The sequence below is a fragment of the Haematobia irritans genome, chromosome 4 (genome assembly GCF_050003625.1).
Source record: "Haematobia irritans isolate KBUSLIRL chromosome 4, ASM5000362v1, whole genome shotgun sequence".
Classification (NCBI taxonomy): Eukaryota; Metazoa; Arthropoda; class Insecta; order Diptera; family Muscidae; genus Haematobia; species Haematobia irritans.
The window spans coordinates 36,730,141-36,742,190 of NC_134400.1; positions in this window are offsets into that span (position 1 = coordinate 36,730,141).

Here is a 12,050-nt window from a genome sequence, read left to right on the forward strand (position 1 = left end):
TTTTATAATTTTTTTTAATTTTTTTTACCTTTCGCCTGGACGAAGAATCGAACCGCGGACCATGCAATTTGTAATTCAACACACTATCCACTGAGCTATGTAGCCGTTATTGTCATCAATAGACAATTACCCATATAAGTTATATTTATACAGCATAGCTTGCGGCGCCCACGAGCAGATTAAACAAACTTTATTTAACAGAAAAATACATTTAGTTGGGCACCGTGGAGCAGTGGTTGCTACGTCCGACTTGCATGCCAAGGGTCGTGGGTTCGATCACTGCTTCGACCAGTTTCTTTTACATATATTTCCAGATATGGTCGGAAGATTCCGAAAAAATATTTAACATTACATTCTACTATATAAAATTTTTTACTATGAACTGCAAAATGTGTCTTATTAAAGACCTAAAGTCAGAAAAGAACAGTGTTCTTTTCTAAACTTTAGATAAACTTTTGCGAAGTTCCCTTAAAATTGCTTCAGATTTAAATGTTTCCCATAGTTTTTTACTAACATTTTGTTCCATCCTAGTGCATTAGCCGACTTAAATTTTGAGTCTATAGATTTTATAGAAGTCTATCAAATTCTGTCCAGATCGAATGATATTTATCCCTGCGCCACACTATGGAACAGGGCATTATTAAATGTATGTATTTGGGACAAACCTTTATATAGCCCCCAACACATTTGACGGATGCGACTTTAGACTTTCCTTACTTTTTTCTATAAATTTTTTTTCAAAATTTTATTTCTACACAGAAAAAAAATTCACGAAAATTTTTCCAATTAAAATCTTAATTGGGGTTTAAAAAATATTCAATTAAAAATTTTTTTGATTCAACAATTTTTTAATTGAAACATTTAATTAATTTTTAATTGGATGTCAATTAATTTTTTAATTGATACTGTCATTTCTGTGATTGAAGACATTTTAATTAAAACATTAATTGGATCAATTAATTTCGTGATTGAATCAGAATTTTTTTTTGTGTGTATAGAAAATTTTTTCTAAATTTAATTTCTTTAAAAAATTTTCCAAAATTTTAGTTCTAAAAAAAAATTGTATTTGTATAGAAAATTTTGTCAACATTTTATTTCTATAGAAATTTTTTTCAATATTTTATTTCTATATAAAATTTAGTCAAAATTTTATTTCTATAGAAAATTTGGCAAAATTTTATTCCTATAGAAAATTTTGTTAAAACTTTATTTCTATAGAAAATTTTGTCAAACTGTTATTTCTTTAGAAAATTCTGAATAAATATTAAACCATCTTGCACTTAGTACCTAGTCTGGTTGTAGAGAACACTTTCCAATTCAAGGCAAAAGTTTTCTCACCAACTGTAGCGTGTCTACTTACAAAAATCAATCAACTAACTCAGAAATCAGGTTGCAATCTCACAAAATGTGATACTCGATCAACCTATCACCACCGCATCCATAGCCATGCCACAGCGGGCTTGGAATGATTGAATGTTAATTAAATGCTTTCGTTAATTTTACATAAATCCAAAAACGACAACGAAGATGAAATCCCAATTTAAGATACGTGAATTTACATTTAATTGGGTTTAAATATCTTCCAATGATTGTTGTTACCACCATGGCATCGAGAGACCCAACGAACCCATAGTTGGTCCATTTGGACATATCATAATTTCCAATTTAATTGCTAATGTCGCCTATTTTCTTGTTCTGTTGACGTCTCTGTGGGAGAAAGGGAGTAGAGAACCAACACAGTTCATCTCTCGGGGGGTCCTCGATACTTCCCGTGTGTTTTTAAGAGCATTTTAATGATTCTTTTTCCAGTCGTTTTTATTTTTTTTTTTTTATTCATTTAATTTTTTTTTGTCTCGTTTGTCTTTTGAAATTTGGGTTGTGATATTTTATTTATCATGAATTTATGTGGTCACATAAAATGTGTTGTTTGAATAATCAAGCTGCTGCTGCTTCGCTCCTTCCTCCTCCATCACTTTGACCTTACCTGAATATATGAGACACTTTACAAAAAAAAAAAGATATTCTTGGAGTTATGATCTATATTAAAATTGCTTATATTTAAAGGCCTTCTCAACTGGCTTTCGACAACGAACACATTAACATTTAAGGTGATATAATGCAACGATTTGATTTTATGGTATATAAATTATAGTTGTTTTGATCGATTTTGTTATTTGAATTTATTTGCCATAGTGTTTTTTTATATTTTATGGCTAAAAGTGGCGTCTACGTTAAAAGGCTTCATGAACTATCGATGATATTTTTATGTGGTCGATTGTTGTTAAACAGTTTTATGGCAATATATATTTTTCGATAAAGCTAGGTCTTTTTTATTTATTTATTTTAATCAAAGATTTAAATGACAAATATCTCCCGTGGACTATAATCAAGTCAAGAATGATATAGCTAAGATATAAAAACTGTGGTCGGGCGAATTGTATGTACCCTAAAACATTTAAACGAATTTTTTAAAGCCAATTTTACTTTTTTTAGTTCACCGGCGGTAAATGTAATGGAAACTGTTTTCTAGGTTTCAAGTATTCTATTCAACCGTCGAACGGAACGGACGTGTTTTTCAATAGCGGATAAACTCATCGTAATAGGTACCTACTACGAATTTCAAGTGTGGTGGGATATTAAGCCACCATGCAGCGAAATTCCAAGTCATCCACTGGGTTGCTAACTTCAGGGCCCAGTGGACGGGTATCGACTGGAGTTATAAATCTGGGCAATGACCAAGAGTTAGGCCCAATTAGTCGACCTGTAGACGGGTCGACAGGTGGCGACACTCTGACAAGTCGAACTTTTTCTAAGGTAACGACATCAAAAGGAGGTAATCCCTCACGAAAGAGATTCAAGGAACGCAGAAATGCTTTGTTTATCCTAAAGAAGTTAGGATCAGTCGACCCAAGCACGCTGTCGGCTAAACAAAGCGATTCCTTAAAATGGGCTCAAGGAATTCTTGAGACTGGAAAAAGGGAACGATCGCCGGATGAGCTGCCATCCTCCAAAAGGGATCAAAGATCGTTTGCCTCAGTTGCTAAAGATAGCCTTGTGATGGCTATCATTAATAAAGGAGCATTGGACGGTATGATTCCAAAGCAGAAATGGGGGGAAATTGAGAATGCTCTGTCTGTCGTCTACTCACAGGTGCTGGAAAAGTTTCCCGGCCCAGATCCTCGACACCAAGAGGCTGGTTGGTATCAAGGACGATTTAAGCTAGTCGCATTTGAGGACCAGAGGTCTATAGAATGTTTTAAAGCTGCTCTGATACTAATTGGTGAAGTTTGGGAAGGAGCTGCTCTAGAGTTAGTCGAGAAGAAAGACATACCGGCTAGACCTAGAGCACATGCCTGGATACCTGCAAACCCTTCTGACCCTGAATCTATTTTAAATAGACTGAAACGATGCAATCCAGATCTTCCAACAGCTGATTGGAAGGTTGGCCGTTTGGATGAAGTGGATGGACCAAGACGGCATGCAGTGTTTATATTGAACACTCAGTCTTTGCCACATCTGGCAAAGTCCCAGGGCCGTGTATGTTATGGCTTTCATTATATCCAAATGAAGGTGTATAAAAACGATCAGCTAAAGGATTCAGAAATTGACAAGCCTCTGTCTGAATCAGAAGTAAGCGGATCCTCTTGCGAAGTCGAGGGAGATACCAAAGTTGAAGACATGGATAGATACCGTATGCGTGAGGAGGCTTCTATTGCCTCAGAACTCACCAAAGTCGAACCTATGGTTATTGCGAGAGTCACCGATATCTCTGAAGAGGACATTCTTGATGACTCGATTGAAGCGGCTGATGTGACGGTTGTTGAAAATCTCGATGGTCCTACGGATCCTCCAGATAAATCTTCATCATTGTAAGGCTGCATGTGCTGCCTTAAAAGTTCTCCTGATGAAAGGGGACATAGACATAGTTCTTATTCAAGAACCATATGTTTATAGAAACAAAATATGTGAATTAAGTACTCCGGGGTTCAAACTATTGCAGTATACTGGTAATGATGTAATTCGAGCCTGTATAATTGCTAAAAACGAGCTTAACTTGTTTCTGCTTCCTTCAATGTGCAATGCAGACACTGTCGTTGCCAATTTAGAAATAGCCAAATGCAAATATTGGGTATCTTCGGTCTATATGGGACATGACAGGGAGATGCCTCCATGTGCCGTTAAGACCTTAGTTGAGGAGTCACTGAAAACAAAGACGAAACTCATTATGGGATGCGATGCGAATGCGCATCATAGTATATGGGGAAGTAGTGATACTAATGCAAGGGGAGAGTCGCTAATAGAGTTTATTTTGCGTACTAATCTGGTAGTTTGCAACAAGGGAGATGCCCCAACCTTTGTCACTAAAAACAGGCAAGAGGTTTTGGACATCACCTTGGCCTCGCAAGAACTGAATGAAATGATATCTGAGTGGCATCTTTTAAGTGAACACAGCTTCTCAGATCATCGCTACATCAGTTTCAAATTTGATGTTCATATCACCAAGACCATATTTTCGCCAAATGTTAGGAAAGCTGACTGGAATAGGTATAGGGAATCGTTCAATATGATGATACCGGAAATAACAGAGACAAATATGAGAAATGTGCAAGATATCGAACACGCAGTGGAGCGGATTACTAAGGCCTTCAACATCTCACTGAAAGCTGCATGCCCTAGAGGAAAGCCAAGGGGGAAACATCGACCACCATGGTGGTCTACGGAATTAAGTAATATGAGGAAATCCTGCAGGAAGCTCTTTAACAAGGCAAAGTCCACCAGAGCCCCTGAGGACTGGGACGCTTACAAGAGGAATCTGAGAGGATACAAGCGAGAACTGAGAAAGGCTCAGCATAACTCTTGGAATGACTACTGCAGCAGTATTGAGAATACGTCCGAGGCTTCCAGACTACGGAAGGTTCTAGCATCCACCAACTCCGCTCCAGGTTTCATTAAAACATCGGAGGGAAATTGGACAACGTCCAGTGAGGAGACGCTGGAGGTACTATTGGACACACATTTTCCTGGAAATCAGACGGTTGAACCATGTACTGGCGGTGCCACAGTTGCTCAGCGGTCGTTTCCTGTCGAGGAAATTGTATCGGAAACTAGAATAAGATGGGCGCTAAATAGCTTTGGACCATTCAAATCCCCCGGACCTGATGGAATTACTCCGGCGGAGTTACAAGCTGTAACTGACAAAATTATCCCCTGGTTGTCAGTGATATATAAAGGATGTATCAACTTATCATATATCCCAGGAAAGTGGAGGGAAACAAAAGTCGTTTTCATACCTAAAGCGGGAAAAGCCTCTCACTCGAGGGCGAAGGATTTCCGACCAATCAGCTTATCCTCATTCCTACTTAAGACTCTGGAGAGGATGATAGATATTTATCTTAGAACTAGCATCGATTCAAGGTTGTTCTCGAAAGGACAGCATGCATACTCGAAGGGCAGGTCTACTGAGACCGCACTACATGAACTAGTCAGCTTTATTGAAAGCTCACTATCTGTCAAAGAATACACAATCGTGGCGTTTCTAGACATCGAAGGGGCGTTCAATAATGTCCATCCGAGCTCGATATTAAATGGACTGACAACTCTGAATGTTGATCCATGTATACTCAGGCTGTTAGACGAACTGCTAATGAAGAGACGTATTTCAGCCACACTAGGACAAGCAAACATACAAAGGTATGTGAACAGAGGCACTCCCCAAGGAGGAGTTCTATCACCTCTTCTTTGGAATGTTGCTATAAATAGCCTTCTGGTTACTCTAGAAAAAGAAAGGATAAAAGTGGTGGCATACGCAGATGATGTGGCTCTGGCAGTCAGGGGAAAATTCCCATCCACAATCAGAGATATTATTCAGAGGGCCCTCCGGATGACTGAGAAATGGGCGAAAGACAATGGTCTTGGGGTAAATCCTGCAAAGACAGAATTAGTCATGTACTGCAACGATCGCAAAACTCCCACGGTTAGGCCTATTTCCTTAGGGGGTATTGAAATTCCCTTTGGTGAATTTGCAAAATACCTTGGCGTTATTTTGGACAGGAAGCTGAACTTTAAGCTTAATATTGAAGAAAGGGCGAGAAAGGCAACTGTAGCTTTGTACTCGTGCAAAAAGGCAATAGGAAAAAAGTGGGGACTGAAACCAAAAATTGTGCATTGGCTATACACGGCAGTGGTTAGACCTATAATGCTATATGGTGTTGTAGTCTGGTGGCCGGCACTTCAGAAACCGACTTGTTTAGATAAAGTTCAGCGTATGGCGTGTTTGTGTATTTCAGGCGCATTCAGCAAGACAGGAACAAATTCCCTTAATGTCGTGCTGCATCTATTGCCTTTAGACATTTTGGCCAAACAGTCAGCTGCAACAACGGCTGTGCGGTTGCGCGAGCTATCGCTGTGGTCGGAAAAAGGTTACGGTCACAGTTCTGTCCTCAAAATAATGCCAGATGTGCCTAACGTAGTGGATTACACTTTGGCGAGTCCACTTTTCGACAAAAAGTTTGAGACTCTAATCCCCAACAGTGAGGCGTGGTGCACACAGACCCCGGGGAATAAAGAATATATAGATTTCTACACTGATGGCTCCAAATTGGATGGACAAGTGGGGTTCGGAGTATATTCTAATGATCTGGAACTTCGAATAGCGAAAAGATTACCTAATCACTGTAGTGTTTTTCAGGCTGAAATATTAGCAATAAGAGAGGTGGCGAATTGGCTGAGAAGTAATGTTCCAAAAAATGTGGGCATTAATATATACTCAGACAGTCAACCTGCAATAAAATCCTTGGACTCTGTGTTCCTCAACTCGAAAACGGCCATCGACTGCCGCAAATCTCTCAATGAGATGGCTGAGCAGTACAATATTCACCTAATATGGGTGCCTGGCCATAGGAACATACCGGGGAACTGCGAAGCGGATGAGTTGGCAAGGCTAGGGACTACCTTACATATTCCAGGGGAACTAGAATTTGTTGGTATGCCCCTAGCTACCTGCAAGCTCATGCTGCGTGGGAAGGCTGTTATGATGGCAAATGTTCGATGGGAGAATTGCAAGGGTTGTAACGACACCAAGCAAATATGGCCCCATTTCAACTTAAACCGCACACTAGATATGCTAATGTTCTCGAGACGTCAGATATCACTCCTGATATCTGCTATAACGGGTCGCTGCCTGATAGGCGATTTTGCAAAAACTATAGGCGCGAAGTATAATGACTATTGTATGAGCTGTCATGATGCGGAGGAAAAAGAATCAATTAAACACCTCTTGTGTGAGTGTCCTGCATTTTGTGTAAAGCGCAAGCAACTTTTAGGAGCATATAGCTTCAGATTACTGGCGGATCTGGAAAACGTTAACTTAAGCAGTTTGCTACTGTTTTTTGGAACAATCTGGTTGGTTCAACAAAGAAAAATAATCAAGAAGGTTCAGCGGTTAAAACTAGAAGTGCCCATATGTAATAGGTACTTTTAGTTAATGTGGTATCACAATGGACTGAATAGTCTAAGTGAGCCTGAATCTTAATCGGGCTGCCACTTTAACCTAACCTAACCTAACCTAGGTTTCAAGTGATATGAATCACGGTTGCCACAGTTGGTAGATTTCTAACAAAAATGGTAGACTTTTTTACTGTTTGGTAGAATTCTTGATAATTTGGTAGTTTTTTCATCTCAAAACTTATTCATCTCAAACTAAGATGCATTTAAATTTTTATAGAAATACAATTTTCTATAGAAAAAACATTTATCTAGAGAAATAAAATGTTATTAAAATTTTCTTTATAGACAAATTTTGACAAAATTTTCTATGGAAGTAAATTTAGACAAAATTTTCTAGAAAAATAAAATGTTGACAAAACTTTCCAGAGAAATAAAATTTTGGCAAAATTTTCTAGAGAAATCTTATGTTAGCAAAATTTTAGTCAAAACCTTCATAATAATTTTTTTTTAATTTGGTAGATTTTTGGTAAAATGTTCTTTAAATTCTGGTAGATTATTTTTGGTACGAATGGCAACCGGGGCCGCCGTGGCAAATTTTGTTCCATCCGGATGAAATTTTGTGTTTGATGTCTTTATATGGCCTCTAATATAGCCCCCCATATAGACAGATTACCAGATTTGACTTCCGGGCAAATTTAGTAAATATGTATATGCTTTCTAACAACCATGCATCAGTCCATAATAAACTATAGCGTATAAACCGATCCTCAGATATGGCTTCTTTGAAGAGCAAATGTCACCGATGTGAGTGTATTCCCTCTAATAACCATGCAGTCGATTTCGGTTCATAAGTACACAGAAAAAGTTTTCACGAAAATTTTTCCAATTAAAGGTAAGTACTATGTTCGCTTTGACAATTTCGAGGTTACTTTATTAAAACAGTTCAAGTATCCTTTTTATACCATTCACCACTACTGTGGTACAGGGTATAATAAGTTTGTGCATTTGTATGTAACGCAAAGAAGTAAAAGTCTGGGACCCATCGTATACCGATCGTCTTAGAATTAAATTCTGAGTCGATTTAGCGAAGTCCGTCTGTCCGTCTGTCTGTCTGTCCGTCCGTCTGTCTGTCTGTTCATGTATTTTTGTGCGCAAAGTACAGGCAGTTTAAGTCCAATCGTCTTCAAATTTGGCATAGGGTCGTTTTTTGGAACAAAGACAATCGCTATTGATTTTGGAAAAAATCGGTTCAGATTTAGATATAGCTGTCATATATATTTATCCCCGATCTGGTCATAATTGGAGTATTTATCAACCGATGTTCTTCAAATTCAGTAAATCCGAATATTTTATGAGCCTCAAAAACTTGCAAAATATCATCCAAATCGGTTCAGATTTAGATATAGCTCCCATATATATCTTTCGTCCGATTTAGACTGATATGGCAACAGAGGCCAAAGTTTACTACCGATTTTCGTGAAATTTTGCACAGAGAGTAGAATTGACATTCTACCAATGCTTGGTAAATTTGATTGAAATCTGTTCATATTTAGATATAGCTCCCATATATATCTTTCGTCCGATTTGCACTTATATGGCCTCAAAAGCCAGTGTTTTGCCCTGACTTGCTTCAAATTTTGCACGAGAGGTACGTTTAACGTTGTCGTTATGTGTACCAAAGTTGGTTAAAATCGCTTCAGATTTAGATATAGCTCCCATATATATCTTTCGTCCGGATTGGGCTTATATGGTCTCAAAAGCCAGAGTTTTGCCCTGACTTGCTTCAAATTTTGCACATGGAGTACGTTTAATAGTATCGGTATGTGTGCCAAATTTGGTTGAAATCGGTTCAGATTTAGATATAGCTCCCATATATATCGGCTCAAAATTAGATATAGCTGTCATATATATGTATAAGCGATCTGGTCAGAAATGACGTATTTATCAACCGATCTTCTTCCAATTTCGTATAATCGAATATTTTGTGAGTCTCGTAAATGCAAAATATCATTCACATCGGTTCAGATTCAGATATAGCTCTCATATATAGCTTTCGCCCGATTTACCCTCCTATGGCCTCAGAGGCTAATCTTTTGTTGCGATTTACGTGAAATTTTTCACAGGGAGTAGAATTAACATTAAAAATGTCCACACCGAATTTGGTTGAAATCGGTTCAGATTTAGGTATAGTTCCCATATATATCTTTCGCCCGATTTAGATTCATATGACCACGGAGGCCAAAGTTTCATTTCGAAAATTTTGAAGTTTTGCACTGAGCGTTCAATTAAAATTTTAGCAATGTGTGCCAAATTTTATCAAAGTCAGCTCAGAATTAGACAAAGCCCCCATATATATGTTTTTCCGATTTTAGCAAATATATCCAAAATACCCACATGTTCCTTGTAAAATCGTCACTGTTATGTCGACAACTCGCAAAAGTGATTCAAATTTACTTATACTCTAATTAGTATATGTCGATCTATAAATCATAAATGAAGATTTGCTAAATTTTATGAAATTTAAAAATATTTCCGATATTTTTTACTGACATTGTGGTCCGTCGCGGTCATCATCCAATTTAAATTTTAAGTCCAAACATTTTGTAAAAGTTTAAATTCCCAATCACACAAAAATTGGTCCATATCAAGTTCATAATTGTATATAGCCCCCATATAAGTGACCCCCATATTTAAATTCTGGCTCCCTACGTACCGTGCAAAAGTCCATATCGATTCGCAATTATTTGTTGACTTACCTATACATATCTCTTTTTTGTCTAATATATACCACGTATGGACTAACTCACAATTCACAAAACGATTTAAGATACCACAACCAAAGGAATTCGATTGTGGATGACCCGTCTTTCGTAGGAGTTTCTACGCAATCCATGGTGAAGGGTACATAAGATTCGGCCTGGCCGAACTTACGGCCATATATACTTGTTTTCTTTATACTCTCTCTGTCGCTCTCTTAATAAAATATCACAATGTTTTAATTTATAAATGTTTTAATTTATAAATGTTTACATTCACACATATTATTTTTATGAAACATTCACGCCCCAAACATAATATATTCTAACATATAAACATATGTGTCCCAAATATTTAGTGTTAGTTTAGGAACATTACATGTTTGTACTTAAATATATTGTGTTTACAAATTGTGCCCGAAACACATTTTGTTTATATCGGACCATATGAAAAACATATTCTTCTAACAGTGTATAACACGCATATAAGCCGGTCCCCGGATATGACTTCCGTAGCTTGTTGGAAGAGCAATTATCACCGATCCAGTGAAATTTGGTACGTGATATGAGTATATGACCTCTAACAACTATCCAAAAATTGATCCAAATGAGTCCATAATTTCATATAGCCCCGGAAGAAAAAATTTTTAAATCCAATTTTTTCTTCAACCTATGAAATTTTCTTAAGCAACACAAAAAAAATATTATTTTTAATGAATTTTCTTGAACTTAACAAAAAGAATTAACATCTTTTTTCAGCTTTTTTTCTTCATGTGCCATCAAAGTCCTCTAAAAACATTTTATCAACAATTTAGATTTTCAAATTCGGACTCGACTTCAAATAGAAATTATGCTATGTTTCAAGTAAAAACGTCTTTAAAATAGAATGTTGAAAAAATCTCATATTTTTGAACACTTTTTATACCCTCCACCATAGGATGGGGGGTTTTTTAACTTTGTCATTCCGTTTGTAACACATCGAAATATTGATCTAAGACACCATAAGGTATATATATTCTCGGTCGTGGCGAAATTCTGAGTCGATCTAAGCATGTCCGTCCGTCCGCCCGTTTGTTGAAATCACGCTAACTTGCGCACGAAACAAGCTATCGACTTGAAACTTGGCACAAGTAGTTGTTATTGATGTAGGTCGGATAGTATTGCAAATGGGCCATATCGGTCCACTTTTACGTATAGCCCCCATATAAACGGACCCTCAGATTTGGCTTGCGGAGCCTCTAAGAGAAGCATATTTCATCCGATCCGGCTGAAATTTGGTACATGGTGTTGGTATATGGTATCTAACAACCACGCAAAAATTGGTCCACATCGGTCCATAATTAAATATAGCCCCATATAAACAGATTCCCAGATTTGGCTTGCGGAGCCTCAAAGAGAAGCATATTTTATCCGTTCCTGCTGAAATTTGGTACATGGTGTTGGTATATTGTCTCTAACAACCATGCGAAAATTGAACCACATAGGTTCATAATTATATATAGCCCCAATAAAAACCGATCCCCAGATTTGGCTTGAGTGGTGTTAGTATAACAACCATTCCAAAATTGGTTCATATCGGTCTATAGTTATATATAGCCGATTGGTCCACATCGGTTCATAATTATATATAGCCCCCATATAAGCGGACCCTCAGATAGGGCTTGCGGAGCCTCTAAGAGAAGCATATTTCATCCGATCCGGCTGAAACCCCCATATAAACGGGCCCTCAGATTTGGCTTGCGGAGCCTCTAAGAGAAGCATATTTTATCCGATCCGGCTGAAATTTGGTACATGTTGTTGGTATATGGTATCTAACAACCACGCAAAAATTGGTCCACATCGGTCCAT